Source organism: Nipponia nippon, unplaced genomic scaffold (assembly GCF_047370975.1).
Source record: "Nipponia nippon isolate SJK-2023a ecotype South Korea unplaced genomic scaffold, ASM4737097v1 scaffold_2, whole genome shotgun sequence".
In the NCBI taxonomy this organism is placed as follows: domain Eukaryota; kingdom Metazoa; phylum Chordata; class Aves; order Pelecaniformes; family Threskiornithidae; genus Nipponia; species Nipponia nippon.
Window position 1 is genome coordinate 98,638,675 of NW_028262336.1, and position 20,575 is coordinate 98,659,249.

At 41.9% G+C, this 20,575-nt stretch overlaps 1 protein-coding gene across 8 annotated transcripts in view; it reads right to left on the bottom strand.

The window, feature by feature from the left end:
- The window catches only part of ENOX1 (ecto-NOX disulfide-thiol exchanger 1), a 369,896-nt gene that overhangs the window by 219,140 nt on the left and 130,181 nt on the right, over window positions 1-20,575 (bottom strand). Inside the window, exon 4 of one of the 8 annotated variants that reach the window (XM_087756889.1) lies at window positions 8,968-9,031. The exons of the other annotated variants lie outside the window; for them this stretch is intronic. The gene's annotated coding sequence lies outside the window, so the exon portion shown is untranslated. The remainder of the gene's footprint in view (window positions 1-8,967; window positions 9,032-20,575) is intronic. 8 annotated transcript variants of the gene reach the window in all.

Below are 20,575 nucleotides of genomic sequence, written 5' to 3' on the forward strand. Positions count from 1 at the left end.
ATGATTATGCATAAAATATTCCAGCTGATTGAAGCATAAGTCCAATAGCATTTGCAGGAAATTAAGTAGCATTCTTACAGATACTGAAGCCTATGAATTTTGAATCATGACATAATTAAATTTCTGAAGCAGATATTTGAAATGTTCTTAATTTTTAGTTAGCATTTAACCGTATCGCAACCTCAGAGTGTTCTCTGGAGAAACGTTTTGAATGCAGACTTTAACAGCCACTGTGTGACACAAATCTGCAGATTACTGAAAATCACTCAAAAGAGTCTAATCTTTGACATTCATTTGTATAGGGTATTTTCTGAATTTTTCTCTAAAATGAAGAAAAGAGAAAAGTCAGTTTTTGCTTTGGAGGTGTCAAAAAAATGGGAGAACACCCAATACATTTGGGATGAAACTGCCGCAGCAACACAGCAGCCAGAAGTGGAGCAGGCCATGATCATTTTTTCTCCTTACTAAAACCTGTGGGAATGTGTCCCTGACCTGCTCTTCCTCACCAGAGACGTACTGGACTTGTGTCCTTTCCCTGGACAGGTCCAGTCCCTATGCTGGCACCATCTGCTCCCAGGAAGGATAAGGATGGAGAGGGTCACCTACAGACATGATGCTTAGTGGGGAGGGAGCTCATTGGCACTGCGTTTTCCATCTCCACCTCCTCTGCAGTGCTGCTCTACGTGTCAGGAGCAACACAGTTTAAAAGAGAGATAGTTTAAAATCCATTACATACACAAAGACATAAAAAAATTTCACGTGTTGGGGACAAGCTTCATAAGACAAATACCATGGTATCATTGAGAAAGGGCAACAGGCAAAGTGTGTTAAAAAAGAAAACAGTGACTGAACCCAAAGATACATCAAAAAATAAAATTTGTATTGTAATCTTAAAGGAAAAGTGTCTTCTGAAATGAAAATCCAAAATGAAAAAATTATTTCCTCCAGATGACATCTCATTTGTGTCAAGTAATAGGAATAGACACTGTGTTTTCATGTGTTAATTGTAAACTAAATATATCATGAACCTACATAATTTTTGCAGCTCTGGAAGGCCCCAGTTGTTCCTTCAGCTTTGGCATGCCAGTCCAAACATATCAAAGGGTGAGCCAGACGTTATGGACCAGACAAAACAGTGCCCTGGAAAGTCTATGCCTTGGAAAGTCACTTGAAATTCACAATTTTTCTAGTTCCTTACTCAAGAAACAGGGATAACCACACCTGCCCATTCCAGAAGGCTGTTGCAGAAATTTGTCAGTGGCCACCAAACCCTTTAGGTCTAAAAAGTACAAATGAGAATCACTATTCCTCCAGAAACATGCACACCGGCTTGTTTGTCTGGTATTGCTCAGCTCTGAGAAGTAAGTGACTCTGCTAACAAAACATTTTCAAAGAGAACAAACATAGATAAGCTGCTCAACACAGTCAAGGGCCTTATATTCAGTGCAGATGTTTCTAGTTCAGGCTGAAGCTATAATTCAACCGCGTTAAGATAAACTCTCGCACGGACACAAATATTTTAATATTCAACTGTAGATAATGTTCTTTGTTGGTCCTGAACTCTCTCTGCCTTGAGACAGCTGCAAAGGATCCTCACCAGGTTTCCTCTGCACCAAGCGCTGCCTACTCTACTGATCAGCTACGGCCCCAATGGCTTGATCTTGCTGAAGCACGGAGATTGTCAGTCCACACTGAGAGATGCCGGGAGATGGTGAGCTTGTTAGAATGACTGGAAATCCTCCAAAATAAACCAGAGGCACAAAGATACCTCCACTCTATACCTATCCCCTTCCATGGAGGCTTCATACCCGTCACGATATTGATAAAGCATTTCACTACTCAGCATCATGTTCTCAGGTGCTTGGCATCCGCAAGCATGGGTTTTCAAAAGAGCTCAGTTCCTTCCTCATTGTGTTTTCCAAATGAAAGTAGCATCTTTCAACACAGCAGAGCTCCCCACAGCTCATCAATATTTATAGGAAGGATTTCTGGATAGCTTAACCTTCTCTGCCGCATCCTTTTGAAACCCCCGGGTGCGCACTCGGGGCTTGGACTGGAATCCGAACCTTTCTGAAAAATGCCTCCTGCTGTGACCTCCAGGCATATTGGAGAACAGGCAGGTAGTCAGACATCTCCTCATCAAAACCAGTAAAAGCACTGCCATCTATTTCAGTGGAGGTAAGATATGGAAAACAATGAGTGTTTGGGATAGAAAAAAATTAATATTCTACTTTCTAAAGAGTTTGGTTTTAGCAGGTAACTGTAGGATTTTAACATCTACCTGCAAACAGTTTTGACATACCATGTAAAGCACTGGATATGTTATAGTCTACATTGCTTAGTATCTGTAGGGTCCTATTAACAAAACTTGAGCAGATAATTAATGTTTAGGAGGAGAACATCGGAATGAGAACGTGGAAAATGGACACAAGCTGGGAGGAGAAGGGGGAAGGAAGAAAACCCTCCATGCTTGGGGGTGGCTTGGCAGGGAAAGGGGAGAAGGGCAAAGGAAAGAGAGAGGATGCATGAAAAGTGGGTGAAGACACACGACTGAAGATCAGAATATGGGGTCAATAGTTCAGAAAAATTATATAGTACTAATGTTGGGTTTTTTTCCCCCTGCTATACTTGAGAACCTTGAACTACTAAAATAAATAGGCTTGTAAAAACACTTGTTCAGACTGCAGCCAGTTTAGTTCACTGTACGGCTCACCCATCCAGGGCCGCAAAGGCAAGTGTTAACGAGTGGTCTGCAAAATGAAGTGTCAACTTGTGAGCACAGGTTCAGAGGGAACTGGGCTCAAGAACGACATGGACATCGTGCGTGAAGAGCTGCCCAGCGGGCGCTTCCACTCTGTCCTGCATCAAGAAGAATTACAATCTGGTAACGTTTAATCCATCAAATTTACTTTGTCGGAGTCAGATTTTTTAATCTTCAGATATTTTTAAATGCATGTACTCAGCTGAAGGAATTCTCAGCATGAAATACAAATATTTATAAACAAAAGTCATGCTGTCTCCACGTCTCAGTTAATTTTTCACTGCAATTTTTACAAACTGTGAGAAACATTTCATCTATTTGTATCAAACTCAGAGGCTTTTTTTTTCTGTAGCCAGTTCAACATAGCTTCATTTTCTCTCATCCTACAGGGCTGGATTAAAACAAAATCCATCATTCCTCCACCTGCTCCAAGAGTAAAGGGAAAAAACCCTCTAAATATCCATCAATCCTCAGCCCATTTCCAAGGATAGAGTTCTACGATTCCTCTTCAATATGAGTGATCTCTTGATTTGGAGCTTGCAGACCCCTTCTTCCCTCAGCTAACAATCAGAGCTTTTCAGTGCTAGCCTGCATGGCAGACCCTCAGGGTCTGAAGCCAAGGAGAAGACTCCTTTTTAGCTAAGCCCCCCTGGTCAGTCATGTAGACATGAGAGAAATAATTGTTCCGTGTGCAGACGAAATCTCAGCAAATTGAAAGTGAAATAGGTGAAGCGCAGGGTAAAAAAAAGACCTTTACAGAAGAGAATTTCACTTTTCTCTCTTCCCTACTGGGTAAAATATCTCTTAATAAGTTTGTTTTTACATTTTAGCCTGTTTCCCCCTAAGGTTAACTACGTCTTTCCCACATGAGGCACTACCTCGGCATCTCACGTATTTATTTCCTCCTGTTGCTGCCCAGACTGTCTCCAATGAACATCTATCACTGTGGGATCCGCACGCTCTTTGGTCCATCATGGGAAACGGCATTTATGAAAGACACTGTGGCTTTCTACCATGAAAATGTCTACAGCACTATATACAGTAGAATTACGACTTCTATAAAGAAAGGGAAAAAAATAACCCAGACAGGATATGAGGAACATCTGTTTATATGAACACCCTTAGGATCTGCAGTCTGAGCATGGGAACCCACAATATTTAGCAGACAAAAGGATAGGCACCTGGAGCGCAGATGAAGAAATGAGACCTGAAAGGTAACATTTTAAAGTAAACTGTTTCTTCTTAGATCTGAATTAAACCCAGACGGTCACTTTAAGTTAATATAGCAACATCGTGTAAAAATGATTCATCCTTTAATTGCCATAATATTATCATTTACAAAAACTACAAATGATTGGCAAATCGGATTTTGTATTTTGTGTACATCCTGAATAAGGCAATTAGTAGAGAGACTATCTCCTACAATCACTCTCTAGCCAATTGCTTCCCATCATTTTTTTCACAAAAATTGTCTGTACTCATGCTTCTTAATGAAGCAGGTAACTAGTTTTGCATTTTGGTAATTTGGTTCCTTCAGCTAGAAAAGTTTACACATTTCAGTTCACCCAATCTTCTGCTGATTTACTTCCATGCACATCAAAATATAAATTTTACTAAACCATGTTTATTGCTAGGAGAATAGGCACTTAATATGCACATGGCATTTAGACATGAGTGAAAAGTGTAACAATACTGTTTACAGACAGTATCAATAAACCCCTCGTTTTTAACTTTAAAACTGCTGTAAAGCACGATCATTACACTTGCAATCGTATCTGCTGACTAAGATGGCTAAATCCCTGATAGAATTTGTCAGAATAACCAACTTGCTCCACACATTTGTCTGAAAGCAGAGAAATAAATTTATTTTGACTGTTTTGCTAATTTCTTTCCAGTCTGTTTCCCATTCTCCAAATCTTTAAAAAAATATTTAGGGGCTTGAATTTAAAAATGATTTTGCAAAAGTCTTATAGAAAATACATTCTGATTTTTGCACATTGATTTATCCCAGAGGTCACTAAATTCTATTCAGCCAGGAGACTGAAACCAGTACGACATATCCAATTGAAAGAGCAAAACCAATATGCTTTGAATATCTGGTTGTATAAGTGATTAAAGCTCAGGAGAAATTCAGCAGTCACATCAGTTTATTTATGTTTTTGTGTGTCAAATTCTGAAAAACAAACAGCACTGCCGAAATTGAGATCTGTACACAGATAAATGACAAAGAAGAAATGGGACCAACCTAATAAATTATTTGTTCACTGCATATCATTCACCCTCTTCTGCCGTGTCCTCGAGCAAATATCCCATCGCTTTCAGTCCACGGACCAGCTGTTGAACTGCCTCCTGGCTGTTTGCAGGAAGTTTGCTTGAATGAGGAGCAAGAATCAAGGACAAATTTCAAAACAAGAGGGAAAACAAGTAACTACTCTCCTCTTTAAAGAATCCTGGACTCATTTTAATAAACTACAATAAATCACTTTTTCTTTGCATGGTGAATCTTCAATTTATGAAGTGCCCCATTTACCATTATTATGAAAATAGACTTCATGGCTTTTAATTGGTTTCCTTATCAGTCCAAGAAAAACAGTTTTTAATAAACTGGGAATGGACTAACTCATTCACCTAATTTCAAATCCATGCTTTGCAGAGTAGAACTCAGATATAATGTGGCATCTTTCAGCTTAGGCAGGAATGGAGGGAGACAGAAGAGAGGCAAAATAAATGCAAAAAATAAGACACTAAAAGAGAAGGCTTCTTACCAAAAATACAAACTGCCTGCAAAGGGGACAAAAGTGTACCACCCTCTTCATCCAGAACAATGTCTCGGGGACATCTGGGATTGTGGTTGGATTCCTAGAGAATGCAAGACCACAAGCAGAGCTGGGGTTTGCGGGAAGCTCCTCAGCTCTGCTGAAGTGCGTGGGGAAACACAGATGAAACCTGTGGACTGAGGAGGAAAAGCAGAGGCAGGGGAGATGTTACGATTAGCTCAATCCCTGCCATTGCAAGCCTTCCACCAGCAGTGGTGACGCCTCTGCCCTGTGACGTGTTGGAGAGGGAAAGGCAACCGTTCACACAGGCTGAGGCGTTTTCGGGCAGGGATGCTACTTTGCTCTTTGCAATCGTGTCAAATTCACCTCCTCTCCTGTCCACGTTCTGCCATGTCACCAAGGACGTAAATGCAGCTCTTCGTTGGTTTTCCTCCCCAGCCACAAGTCATTTCTGGAGACCAGGACCTCTGTACTCACTACACTAGGTCGTGTACCTTCAGTCACACACCTGCTCTCAGGATTTTGGGGCAAGCCAGTCAGTAACACCACAAGGATCCAGGCTTTGCTAAGTCTTACCTTGTGTTAGTCAAGCTTGTCAGCGGGATCCGTGTCTGCATTCATGTTCAGTCTCCATGCAATCAACTGTATAATGGCCAATTCCTGCTTTGAAAGCCTCACTGATTGATGTATTATCTGGGCCCAAGCCAACAGGAGAGGAGATGGCAGTGGGGAACAGAGCTTGCCGAACGTAATTTTTAAAAGCCACTGCAAGAACCAGAGCACAGCAGCATGGTCCTGTCTCCAAGCACGCAGCAAGCAGACCCTCGACGGGTCTGGCACGTAGGAGCTGCAATTCTGCAAACCTGGACCCTCAGCATACTCACTGTATTGCCCAGGCATGATGATAAATGGCTTTTTCTGCAGCAATTATCCTTGACCTTTTCATTCATTCAAGAAAATTGCATCAAAATGTAACAGATTTCTAAGTACACAGGAAGGGTCCCACTCTGCCAGCCCTATTCCCTTGCACCGCAGGGTTTTAATGCGCCTACCTGGGACTAGATGGCCCTTGTTAAAACAGTTTAGGGCCCTTGTTAACATAGTTACAGTTTTACCCATTAATTTCAACTCTGTTTTGAAAGTATGAAGTACAGGTTCCAGCTTTTGCTTACCAAGACATTAAACCAGATGAAGACTTTGATATTTAGGAAATCTGTGATGCTTCTACCTATTCTAGTAGGTTTTAAATTAATACATAAAAGCCCAGGGTTATTATTAACAAGAAGTTTCTGGGCTCTATACTCCTCAATATAATTTATCATATTTTGCTGGGTCACGAGCGTGGACTCAAAAGATAAGGACTCTAGAATCTGGCACTCTTCTGGGTTTTGCAGGTGGTTTTTGGTTTGGTTTGTTTTAAGCCATGCTTGGCTTTTAATGTTTATACTTGTTTCCTTCAGCTTGGAAAATGGTCCTCACCTAGGGGCATACTATCACCTTTATACAGAGTATCTGCACTGGGTTAACGATTTTTAAGAGTTCCAACTCTCTTTAAGAGTTCCAACTCTTTAAGACACCTTAAGAGTTCCAACTCCTAGTCAGCTTTCTATCTTTATGGTGAATCCCATAAGAGAGGCGGACAAAGGGGGAAGAGGTGTGAGAAACTATTTGTGTTTCTCAGAAGAGACCTACACCAGATTCCTACTCCATTTCTGGCTTCTTTACACAAACTAAAGGCACAAGGGTAGTGCAATAGGGATCAGATACCTTTAGGAGGGACTGCCGTGCAGCGAGGCATTGGGGAAGATTCCCACAGTCCTGGTGTTTGAGGTACAGCGGGATGGACCTACCATGCCAAGTCCTGCCGGGACGCCAGCTAGCAGAGGACAGGCAATGTACTGGTGTAATTTAAAAAACAGTTTCGGGCTCAGTTCCAGCAGACGCCCATTAATTCCCTCAGAGCAAATCAAAACTGAGACAGCACATCACTTCCCAAATGGACTGAGGATGCTGAGCTGTACCTAAGAGCTTTGCTCACTCTTTCCATTCTTTCCTGTTAACAAAATATCAAACCCAACCAAAATATCAAAAGCAGTACAACAAATACACATTTTACCAAGAGCAGCATAGCAAATAAATGACATAATCCAGTCATCAAAATGTGTGCATGTGTACGCCAACCATATACGCTTGTTTTTGCCAACTTGCTAAATGAAACAGCATAGGACAAGTCTAGCAGAATAAAATTTAATTTTTCCCTGACATGTAAAGCTGCCAGAGTTTAAGACAAATAATCCCAGTTGGTGACATCTGACGCTCATATTTAGAATGATACATTGCAAAGAATTTATCAGACTTCATCCTGAACTTGGTTTGGGTTTCCTTTTTTTCTTTAAGACTTAGGGCAAAACCCAATGCTGCTGAGTCTTAGATTTAAAAAATGAAAATGTCAAGGTTGGGAGTGAAGTCCACATCTATTGCCAAATTTTCAGAACAGCAGGGCAAAAAAGAAATGTAAAAAAGAAATGTAGAAACTATATCTTGAAGCAGAAACACCAAACACCTTTCCCCTAAAACACTATCCCCAAAAAGAGCTGGGGTCTCTTTGCTTTTAAAGCAGAAAGCCCTGCATTGGCTACATGCGAATTTCATTATAATCCATTTATGTTATCAGCTGAAATTGCATCACCCCTGTGGAATGTGTAGCTCAGGGATTAGAAATTACTTTAATTGTATGTTTCTTATAGGACAAACACTCTGGTAAGTATTAATGAGAAAAAATATTTGATGGCTATTTGGTGGCCTCTGCCTAGTTTTCACTGACATGTACTTGTACCACAGAAACAGATCACAGCTAAAGAACTGAACAGCCAAGGGATCATCTCGTATTAGAGGGAATTTCCTTGCACAAGATTTTAACACGTTGCTGAGCAGTAATGCAAAATATGAACCGCATCACCCACAGTGGACTAAAGCATACAGCCTGACAAACTATCCATTACCAGGATTTCTCTGCTTCAGTAAAAAGCTCCCTGTCAGCACCACGAAAACAGGGAAACTGGTTCATCCAAGGCCTTCAAACCAGATGACATCTGTGATCCCACCCACCACTGCAAACATCCTCTCCCTAAGTCACCAACAAATGTTAATAGTGTCACAGCAGATTAATTCGAGTTTAAATGTCAAGGGCAACATTTCTCACGTTGCTGCATCCCTCTGCTCCCACTGATTTTTTTCTACTTGCTCACTTTGAAAGGTATTGGAGCACAAGCTTTATTACGGCTCCTTAGAAACTGTACTTAAAGTACCAAGGTTAATTCAAAGTTTTCAGACTTCTTCGAAAAATAATCTATGGCAGATGTAACAAAGAATTTCTAACTGGTGATTTTTCCCTATGAGTAATCTTACTCTCATTTCTAAAGTTCCTACCTTTGTTTACATACGTGTGTCACATATGTGCAGAAGAATGTCAGCCAGACTCGTTCCTATGCCACTGTAAATAAAAACACATATTAAACCCATGGCCTTATTTATGATCTGTTGTAAGGCAGCACTTGTTCCTTAACAGGCACAGCTTTTCCCTGTTAGAGGAGGATTGAGATTTCAGCTGGCGTGGTGGGTAAAGCTCAGCCCTGCGCATCTTGAAGCCAAATGACTTAGTCATTTGCAAAACTCCCTCTTCCAATGCAAGTAGGCTTGTGCCTCCCCCCAAAGCACTGTGCCACTCATATGAAAATGCAACACATGGGCTTCAGAAAAGGGCATGTGACAGATTTTAATGAGATAAGTGACTTGGAAAGACTTGGAGCTAAATTACAGCTACTGGGAAATAGTGACTATGTTATTTTGTACTGCTTCCCTTCCACCTCCCAGTCTAACGTCCTACAGGACTGTGATCAGTTTTTCCACCTTTGGCAGTATTTTTGGTTGATGTTATTGTTTGCCTTGGGAGATGAGGTTTTTTGGGTTTTGCTTTTTAATTTCCTGCACACAGTTCTTCAACTGGCCAAATTCTGTTTTCTTCCAGAATTTGAAAACATCCTTAATTTTTCAGTTTTCTTCAGTATCTACCAGTGCCATGCTAGTGCCTTCAGTATTGAGAGAAAAAAAGGGAATCTGCAGGGAACAATGAGATCTGAGAAGCTGCGAAATCCTAGAAATTGGAAACTCCATCTATTCATGTGCACATGGGCCACAGAGCCCAAAGAAAAAAAAAAAAAAAAAAGAAAGGAACAATTACTTAGAGTGTTATAAGCAATTTTTTCCCCCAAAGAAATGTGGAGCACACAAGCAAAGGAGTAGTGAAACCCAGTGACGGCAGCATCTGAACTTGTAACAGCCCATTTGAGTACAGCTAGCCCACATCAAAGCCCACATCACCACATCTTCACTGCTTCTGGTTGCTGACCTGCCTGGAGTGAGCCTTCTGCAGGCTGGTCCCCATGAGCTGCACTCAAAGCCCTGCCTGCTCTGTGGACGTACCGAGGATTTTGCAGATTCCTTCCGATTAACATCTCTCAGGCGCACCTCTCACTCCCAGACATGCTGTTAAATTCTTATCTGGGCTCTCATCACCTCATGTCTCAATTACTGCAACATCCTTTTCCTGGCCACTGACAAACTCAGTCGTGCCCTGATGGTGTATCGATCCGCAATGCTGCTGCAGAGATCATTCCCGAGCCTCACACTTGGCTCTCTTTTTGCTCATCTTCCTAGCTCCTTTTCCCTGTCATATCAATCAACTGGCCTTCACTTTCAAGGACTCTTCCACCTTATTGCTCATTTTATTTGGCATCAAAAGGTCAACTCGCACAACCAAACAGTCCATAGTCCCTGCTTCCACTCATCACTTGCCAGCTTCTCAATTAGGTGTCTTTGTAGTGTCTCTTGATACTCTTCGCCATGTTTTTGAGAAGGTCTCTGTAAAACCGTAATACTACTTTGTTGCAGCCCCTCAGCCTCTCTTCAGAAGTACCTTCTGGCCAAAAAAAGTCTTGCCAACAGTCATGCTGCAGGTGGGCTCAAGTGTCTGTCTGCGACATCCTTTTGTTAAGGCTAATTTTTCAAGAAAGGAGATGCGATAACATCAGAAACTTCCAGAAACACCACATGAAGTGTCTTCCCAAAGCAAACAGGAGGTATGCTGACCCACAACATTTAGTCTCAACATGGAGCTCTTTGCGAGGTCTTTCAGGTAGTTACCAACTTTTCATTCTCTGTGCAGCATCTACCAGCATCTTTTCCTCATCTATGCCTGAGAGCCTACAATAACGCAGCAGATGACCTCCAACAGGTCTATGATGAGTTGTCATACAAGAAGCTAATAGATAAACTAATCATCAGCCATGGATGAGAGAAGAATCACGTCATGGATGAAAAACGGGCAGGAGACAGAAGAAAAGAATAATGTTTAATTGCTAGCTTCCATCTTAAGGAAAAAAAAAAGTTAACGGTTTTGTTGAGATTTCCTCCGCTCTTATGACATTCCATACATATACGACAAAACAGGAAAGCATGTGTATGGTGAGGACTGCAAGATAATGAAAGCTGCGGATAACTTATATTTATCATCTGAGAGGTTTGTGAGAAACTTTAGAGAGACCTAAACTAAGGTAATGGTCCTGGTTTCAGTTGGGATAGAGTTAATTTTCTTCTTAGTAGCTGGTATAGTGCTGCGTTTTGGATTTAGGATGAGAATAATGTTGATAACACACTGATGTTTTAGTTGTTGCTAAGTAGTACTTACACCAGTCAAGGACTTTTCAGCTCCCAATGCTCTGCCAGGTGCACAAGAAGCTGGGAGGGGGCACAGCCAGGACAGCCGACCCAGACTGGCCAAAGGGCTATTCCATACCATATGACGTCATGCTCAGTATATAAGCGAGGGGAAGAAGGAGGAAGGGAGGGATGTTCAGAGTGATGGCGTTTGTCTTCCCAAGTAACCGTTACGCGTGATGGAGCCCTGCTTTCCTGGGGATGGCTGAGCACTCGCCTGCCGATGGGAAGCAGTGAATGAATTCCTTGCTTTGCTTTGCTTGTGCACGCGGCTTTTGCTTCACCTATGACACTGTTTTTATCTCAACCCACGAGGTTTCTCACTTTTACTCTTCCGATTCTCTCTCCCATCCCACCGGGGGGGGGAGTGAGTGAGCAGTTGTGTGGTGATTAGTTGCTGGCTGGAGTTAAACCACGACAGTAACATAGTAAAATAAGAAATGTCGATGTTAGCAAATTCCAAGCAATACATACTGGAGGACACAGTGGAAATGCCAGCACACATTATGTGTCTCAGCATTAAGTGGGTCAGCGCTCAGACCAAGAAACTGGTTGCTCCCCTCTACTCAGCCTTCAGGAGGCCACATCTGGGATGACGGGTCCAGCTTTAAGCCTCCCAGTACAAGAAAGATCTTGGCAAACTGGAGTGAGTCCAGTGGAAAGCAACTACGACAGTAGGAGGTAGAGCACATGGCACATGAGGAGAGGCTGAAGGAGCTAGGTTAGAGCAAGGGTGAAGCCAGACCTTTCTTGGGGTCCACAGTGAAAGGACAAAAGCCAGCAATCACAAGTTGTACCAAGGGAAATTCCAGCTGGACACAGAAAATTTTCTCTCTGATGAGGGTGATGCAGCACATCACTGGGCAGAAGGGCCCAGAAGGGCTGTGGCATCACCACCTTGGAGAGTTTCAGAATTCAATGGGACATTGCTCTGAGGGACCTGAACTCATTTAGAGGCTGGCCTTGCTTTGATTGAGGCATTGGACTAGATCCTCAAGAGGTCCCTTCCCACGTCAATTATTATGAGCCTTTGAGCTCTTCATACCAGTCCGGACAGGTCAATGTAAATGTCCATCATACAGAATTAAGATGAAAAGATTAAAAAACGCTTTAGATAGATAGGTAAGTCTGAAGTGTCCAACTGTTATGTGTCTAGTGCATCTGACCATGTCCAATTCTGGGTTCCCCAGTGCAAAAGAGACATGGACTCACTCTAGTGAGAGAGAGTGAGAGAAGGGCCACAAAGATGATGAAGGGACTGGAACATCTAGCTTGTGAGATGCTGGGACTTTTCAGCCTGGAGAAGAGAAGGCTCAGGGGGATCTTATCCATGTGAATAAGTAACTGAGGCAGGTAAAAAAACCAAAGCCAGACTCTTCTCAGTGGCACCGAGGAACAGGACAAGAGGCAATGAGCACAGACTGAACAAAAAAAATCTTTTTTACTGCGTCGGTGGTCGAACACTGGCACAGGGTGCCCAGAGAGGTTATAGAGTCTCCATCCTTGGAGATACTAAAAACCTGACTGGATATGGCCTTCCTTTGAGTGGGGGGGGATCATACGATCTCCAGAGGGGCTTTCAGCCTCCACCGTTCTGTGATTCTGTGATTCTGTGATTTTGTGATTCTGTATATACTAGAGAATGAGATTGTGAAGATTGTATGATGACAACAAATTTTGAAACAGGAATACAAAAAACATGATGCTTCCAGGGTTTACGATGAAACCTAATGGGAGATTTCTTAGTTCCTTTCTGACTTGCTTCACCCTTTTTCTTGGCCACTTTTACAGTCAGGACAGAACTCAAGGACACCCAAATTACGTGTCGGTTCCTGTGATTCTACGAAAATGCCTTCCTTTTCCCCTCTCCAGATAGTTGTGTGAGGTTCAGCCTGGGCAGGCATACATCTGGGATCCAGAGAGATTTCCCACCAGCAGGATTCCCAAAGATGCGGACAACATAGTAACAGAGAACTTCTCATCGTCTGTTCACAGTCATGCAGCTTTCTGCCTCTCCCATCCTTGTCACAGCAACTGCTCCCACGGAAAAATAGCATTCAGAGAAGAATGTAAGTTCAAATAAATATATAGCTGCAAACTCAAGGTCAGAACAGTGTTCTCAGCCATCTCTCCATCCTCTCCCACGAAGTGCTTCATGCATCAGGAAAAAACACAGCAAGATTGTACATGCCTGAGTTAGTACAGTATGATAGGAAATGCCATCTTATCTTCTGCTTTACAGCAACACACATTACAAATTGTCTGGCAGCTATTCACTCATTCACCCTCTCTGTAAATAACTATTCAGTAAAATCTGATGGAACTGTGCAAGTCACCAAAGTCTCACTGGGATTTTCTGCACACAACTGCCAGGCTAGCAAACAGGCGAGTCTCCCGGGCGAATTGCACACAGGTGGGGAGAGGCTGGTGGGTCCTTCTAAAGGTCTGCTGAGTTTTGGTCAAGTAAAATTTGTTTGTTTGCTTGGTGCATGTGCTTCATTATTATTATGATGTCCCCTTTGGTGACTAGTGCATCTGCGTTGCTGACATAGAAACCAGCTCTGCATCCCCTGGACCGCTGTGTGGTAGAAGAACAGGTCAGGACTGCACAGAGGGAGGGATGTGTGGCTCCTCTCATAAAACCTTGGCTCCGCTCCAGACCTGCAGGAGCTCCTCGCCCAGTCGCTGGGAATACTGACGCCCCCAAGACTGCAAGAGAAATGTCTGTCTTTTTGCTGGCTTTCATACAGAAAAGCCATTTGTCCCAAAGCCCAGAACCTAGGGCAATCCCTGGTGTATTCGGTTCTATTAGAGAATGTGTTAATTACGGTAATAACGCAACTAATATGGCTTAGAGAAGCAAGTCTCAACTGGTGCTTATGATTTCCTGCTTTTCCTTTGTATGCTGCCTAAACAGACGGTTGATTAGAAATCAGCAGAAATTTAGGTATTTATATATTTAATTTTTGTTAAGTGGCCATTTACATTTCATGTGTCTGCAATTTTTTCTCTTTTGCATGGATCCGCTTTCTCTACCTGGAAAAGGGGATAAGGTAATCTGACACCTGCAATTTTCTGTGTTTACTGAAGCTTTTCAAATTGTGTCATAATTACATATATTTTCTAATTATGAAACCAAATTTGGGAAAAGACCTCTTAGGGTAGAAAAACAACTGCATGTCCAAAGTTGTCTGTCACTTTTTAAAACCTTAATAGCGTTGTTCCATCTTTCTTAAATCACTGTTCGCTGCTGCTGACCCGAAGGTGACATCTACTGTCTTTTCTGCCCACGAATCTCACCTTCAAGAAACAATTTTTCTGTCAAGTTTCTTCTCGCTTTTCCACTCTCATCAGCTTTTCTACATAGCCAGAGGAAGAGGCAGAAGACAGTTATTATAGTTATAGCATGGAGAAAGCAATTGTGTCTGTAGTCACCGCCAGCAAACACAAAGCCCCACCGCTGTAGACAAAACAGGACTAAGAATAGATCTCGTGCTGGAAAATTAAGCATTGCCATCATGATCTCTTACGCTTCCCTGTCTGAGGCAGGGACTTGGAAAGCATGCACTTGACACAATGTTTCTTGGTGGTTGAAAGGGTAAGAACTGACAAGAAACTACAGGAGTTTAGAATTAATGTCCATGCAGTGCAAGGGTGTGAAGAGATGCTAAGAATGAGAAAAAGAGCAATTCAGACGCTCACGAAAGGATAACTCCCCCAGCAGAACAATATATTTCTTAACCACGGACATCCATTGACCTCCTCCTTTTTAGCCTATAAATCTTGCCAACTACCCTGACCCACTGAGACCTCTGGTGGAAATACAGTAATTTAATTCCGACGTAATCCATTCTTTAATGATAGAGCATGCAGGGAAAGCTTACATGGGCTTGCCTGTACATGTAATTAGTAGATCAGAAGAATAAAACAATTAATTTCTCTCTGACCAGTTCGAGGAGACAAATGTTTATTTAATCCAAATTAAAATGTTCCTTTTTTTTTTAATTTTATTCCTTCTTCTAGCCCAAACACTGGCATATGATTACAGCTGAGCAAGAAGCAGTATTCGTATCCCACAAAAGCCTGGTAATTAGAAGGGAACCAAAGGAATCTGCAGTGGGGTGAAATTACTGATTTCAGTTGTTGAAGATTTTTGTGAGGAAGCTTTTGTTGAAGTCTGCAACCTGCCACTTGCCATCACACATCTCAGGTGAGTGGTGAGCAAGTAAGCACAAATTAGCCAGAGTTCCCAGGACAGGAATTTACTCGTGGGTTGTGACCAGAAATTCCACCCTGGATTATATAGATCTTTCCACAATGGAAATTTCATGGCAGCTGCTATGTTTTTCCATCCCCTTTTCCTTTCCTCTGAGGAAAACATCTGTTTCTAACAAATTGAGAGGTGGATGCAGCTCCCATCTGGCCAAGAGGACTGGGCAGCTGTGATTATGTCAGGCGGTACAAGACCGTCCCCCTCAATGGACGGTGCTGAATGGGGATGCAGGAGGAGACAAAGTCCTTCTAGAACCTGGTAAATACATGTCAAAACCAATGGCAATGAGAATTGTCTCTGACAAGAAACTCATTCTTCACACTGACCAGCTCTAAAAGTCACCTCTAAATGTTAAGAGATAAAACAATGCTGTTGGGAGTTACAGTCTCACCTCGCATGAATCTTAAATTTGTTCTTCCAGGAAAAAGAAAAGAGAGGGGGAAAAAAAATCTGCATCAGCAATTAAAGCACTATGTCGGGAATCCGTGCCATACATTCCAGGGATTTTGGAACTGGCGTGAATGGCAGGGAAGGAATGAGGGAGATGACGATTTTAAAGGCAGAACACTGTTTAAAAAAAAAAATAGTACAAAGCACATCTGAATGCAAAAAGGCTTAGCTGGTGCTGCACATGGAAAGCCCCACTGCAAGTGAAATGCAAAGAAATATCTTCTAGCCATTTTGGGCAGCAGTTGACAGGTAAGATTTCCTATAAAAGGGATGACAACATTGACCTTTAGAAAATTATCACCAGATAGCAGAGAAAAGCTCTCCTCTGTTTATCCTTGGGGGACTAGGAGCTGCACACAGACATGATGCCAAAACAAGACAAAAACATTTCGGTAATTTTGAGTGTGCTGGGGAGCTACATGCACCCTGAGACAATCAGCTTCAAAATAAAGCTCTAGGAACGCAGAAATAACATGCTCGTGAAATGTCCTGATTATTGCAAACACCAGCACTCTGGGCAGACCCCTGCCTACAGAAAGGGCTCCATTAATTCCTGTTAATGGAGTTGCCTCTCTCCAAAGGTGATTTTCAGGCAGACTGAAAAATTAAAAGGGAGATTTGTCCCCTGACACCAGCAACCTTTGCTGCCTGCACACACAGAAACCAGGAGAGAAGTGTCCTAAAATTACACCCCGTGGCAACCTCCTTTAACAATAGGCAGGGAAGCATATGGATTTCAGGCGAAATTATATTAATTACTCGTACAGATTCCACTTTAGAGATGAATTAAGGACTTCCTGTTATGCTATCTGTAGCTCTAGCAATCCTCATGGCCGTGAAAACGCAGACTCTGAACCGCCGACAGCCAAGCATCCCACATCAGCAGAGAACGGTGAAGTCCCAACTCAGACAGAAACGGCACGAAAGACTTCTGACTTCTGACATCTGGCTACCTGACTACTGAAAGGAACGAAGTTCTTAAAAGCATTCTCATTTATCTGTTTTGCCTCTTTTCTTTTTAGGTGTCTTCTGAAGAGTGAGAACTCCTTTTTCTTTTTTACTCCTTTTGATGAGAGGCTTGTCTAAACCTGCCCTTTACAGAAGCATGGCAGAAACTAGTTGCTATGTGCACTGGTACCAGTGACCCCTTGTGGAAGCAGATTATCTTCTCCTGGTTCATAAATCTACCTGTCAACCCTACCTGGAGAGTGGACAACTCATCAGTATGGATTACTGAAACTACTTGCTGCAGAAATAAAGCTACAGCAAGATAGATTAAAAAATAAAACAAAGATTCCCCTTGGGATGTGACAATTCCTTAACCCCAGTCTCAGAAAAAAATACAACCTTGAAATGGAGAAAAGTGATCTGTAGAACCAGATGCTGAGAAGAGAAACACAGAAAAATGGCAAAGGAGCTTCAGCAATGATGCTTGATCCAATCTGGTTCAGAGCAGAGGTTTACTTTATGGCTCATATTTATCACAGCCAACAAGGCTGAAACTGTACATTTCAAGGTTGCATTTATATTTCAATTTACAAATCCCTATGGTTAGGGGATTTAAAATTCCACCATAAAATCTTGGTCAATGTGACCACAGGCCAAGGGCACTTTTCTTCCTTTAATGTGATAATGAAATATTTTGCTTATGACACTGGTGACTTGTAAGTGGATTCAAAATAAGAACCTCAGAAAGGAGAAAAAAAAAACAAACAACAACAAACCACACAGGAGTGGTTTCCAATGTTATCTACAAATTCAAAACTGCTTTCCCCAATGTTTGTTAATAAAAACCAGCTTTGATCCATGATATGGTGTGGTGACTGGCAACAGAGGTTATTTATGTCAGGTTAGAAGCACCTTTAATTTAGCACTTCTTTTTTTTTCATTCCTGCACAGTAAGTTTTTCACATTTCGGCTCATAGCTTATAGCTCTGTAGTCCTCTAATGGAGAAATCCATCTAGTCCTGCTCAGCTAGAAGGACAATGGCCAATTAAGGAGCCAGCTCTCTGGGAAGGACAAGAGATTTATGAAGACAAAGGCTGGTCCGGGTATGTGGTCTGGGCATGTCTGCTTGGCCCTGCCTGTCCACCTAAAGCAGGCGGGCAGAGAAGCTCAGCTTGTACCTGACTTTTCAAGTCACTAGGAAGACTCCAGTCTTTATGCCCAAGTTGACATTTCCCCAGCAGTACATGTCCAAAGATACATAAAAATGAAATTTTAGTGTATTAATCAACCAGGAATGGTTAAATATATAGCTCCAAGTCTGTACATGCTGAGTCAGCACAAGTCCGCTGCCTTCCATCGGCTGGTTAACTCACCTGAGCCAGCATTACAGCCTGTAACATTACAGACAATCTCGAATTTCCTGACCTTTTCAGTCAGTGTGATAATGTTAACATAAACTTAAAGGAACTGTCATTTCTCTTTCTGAAAACTCTTTTTCTCTTTGGCTTGCAGGATCCTGAATCACAGGGAAAAGAAGGCAGATTTCTCAATTGCCTGTAAGAAAATGACACTTGAGGCCAGCCTGATGTATGCAGGGACATCTTCTATTATATCCAAAGGGAAGCATTTTATTCTGAGGGATGACAAATTACAAGTTTAGCTTAATAAAACTAAAACACTGCTTTTACCTATACTCAAACTTAAAATGAAAAGCTTGGAAAAGGTTTCTCTTTTAAATAAATACCAGTAACATTTAGGCTGTTTTCCACATCTATGGTGTCATTGTCCATGACTCTTAAGAAGCTCCCTAACACCAATAAATTCATGACTGGGTTAAGTCAGTTTGGTGGACAGTAATTATTTTGCCTCATTTTACAGAACTGGAGTGCACTAGGGGTTAAATCACTTGCAGGGGAACACATGTCAAAACAACGAACTGAAAAATGCAACCAAATGCTGCTGAGCTCCACTAACCCCTGTTTACGTGTTATCAGCATCTCTGCAAAAACCCTAAACACACATACTCCTGAATGACAGTATTAAATAAGTGGTGATCATGCAGAGAGCGGCGACATAAACAAACCTCATTAGGCAAAGTTAGGGTGAAAATCAGACGTGCATTGGCTGCTGTGGTACCAGCCCAAAGTATGTGCTTGCCCCACAGTAAAGAAAACACAAAGCATTTTGCTGTTTCACTGAGGAATCAACTATCCCAAACTGCTTTCATTTACTGAGGAGTAATGGGATCATATTTTGCCCTATAGACGTGTGTTTGTTGAAATACATTCAGCAATGATAGCTGTTTGCCACTATAACAATGTAAATGCCACCTTGTAGGTTGTTTCCTTTTAAAAAAAAAATAATGGAAACAGCTCACTTTTAGTATAATTTCATCACCTTTGTTTAATCTCATTTTTAAGCATTTGACCTTAAATTCAGATCGACCCCAAAATAAAAGGCCTCTGGCAGAGATGTTTGCATTGCGTTTCACACAAAAGAAGGAACGTATAAGCCAACAATGGCAAAACAGAGCTCAACAGGACGTCCTTGCTTTGAAAATTTCATCCCTAATGTGCACTGATGCACTTTTATCTACAGTCATCTTTTTTAAGGGATTCAATCTTAAAAAGCCTTCCTCTTACAAGCAGCCTGACAAGCTCATTGGAAAAGCCTGTGAATATAAAGGTATCTTATGAGCAGAGGCTGGAGGAGAGGGCATTTATACATTACAAGCTCGGTCTATAAGCACAGCAGTATACATCTGATTTATCTTAACTCCCACACTAATACTAGCCAAGTAACATGGCCAGATTAGTGAGGGGATTGACACCCACACACCAGCACATCTCCAGTCCAGAATTTCTCCCGTAGGATCCAACCCCATACAGCCTTATTCACATTTAGTCGTACTTTGCGCGAACATGAACAGGGCTTCTTGTGAATCGAGGCACACCACCACGTGGGCTTAGCTATCAGAAATCAGCGCCACGTGGGAGCGCTGAGCACCCTAACTGAGACCCACGATATCAGGGATTAGGGCCAGCAAGCAATGCATTAAAGCCAGCACTGCCAGCCCCGCGGGCCAAATGTACTACATCCTGCCTAAAAGCCTTCATGGCTGCCTGAGTCCATTTAAAATAAAAGAAGTAAGCATAAAAACCACTTTTTCCTTTACAAGGGAAACTAAGCAATCTCTCCAGGTCAATTCTGAATGACAGAGAACAATCTCATTTTACCCGAATGCGAGCAGCACCTCCAGACATCCTTACGGTTCTCTCCCCATTACTTACAGCATATAAAAAGGGCAATTTAACTGAAAGAGTTTATATTTGGGGCTTTTTTCAGCACTGCTTCCAGAAAATAGCAGATGTTGGTTAATGATCTTTAGACATTAGATCATAAACCACACTCATTTCGAACACTGCAATCGGAGTGATTATTTGTATATCATTAAGCAACATCCTCAGAGCAAGCTCAGTATATTTCCTTATTGTTTCATTTAAAAACAAAAATATCAGATAACTTTTTATTTTCTATTTTTAAATTTACAGGCTATGAGCAAGATTCTTACCTTCCGTTCATTCCCTCTT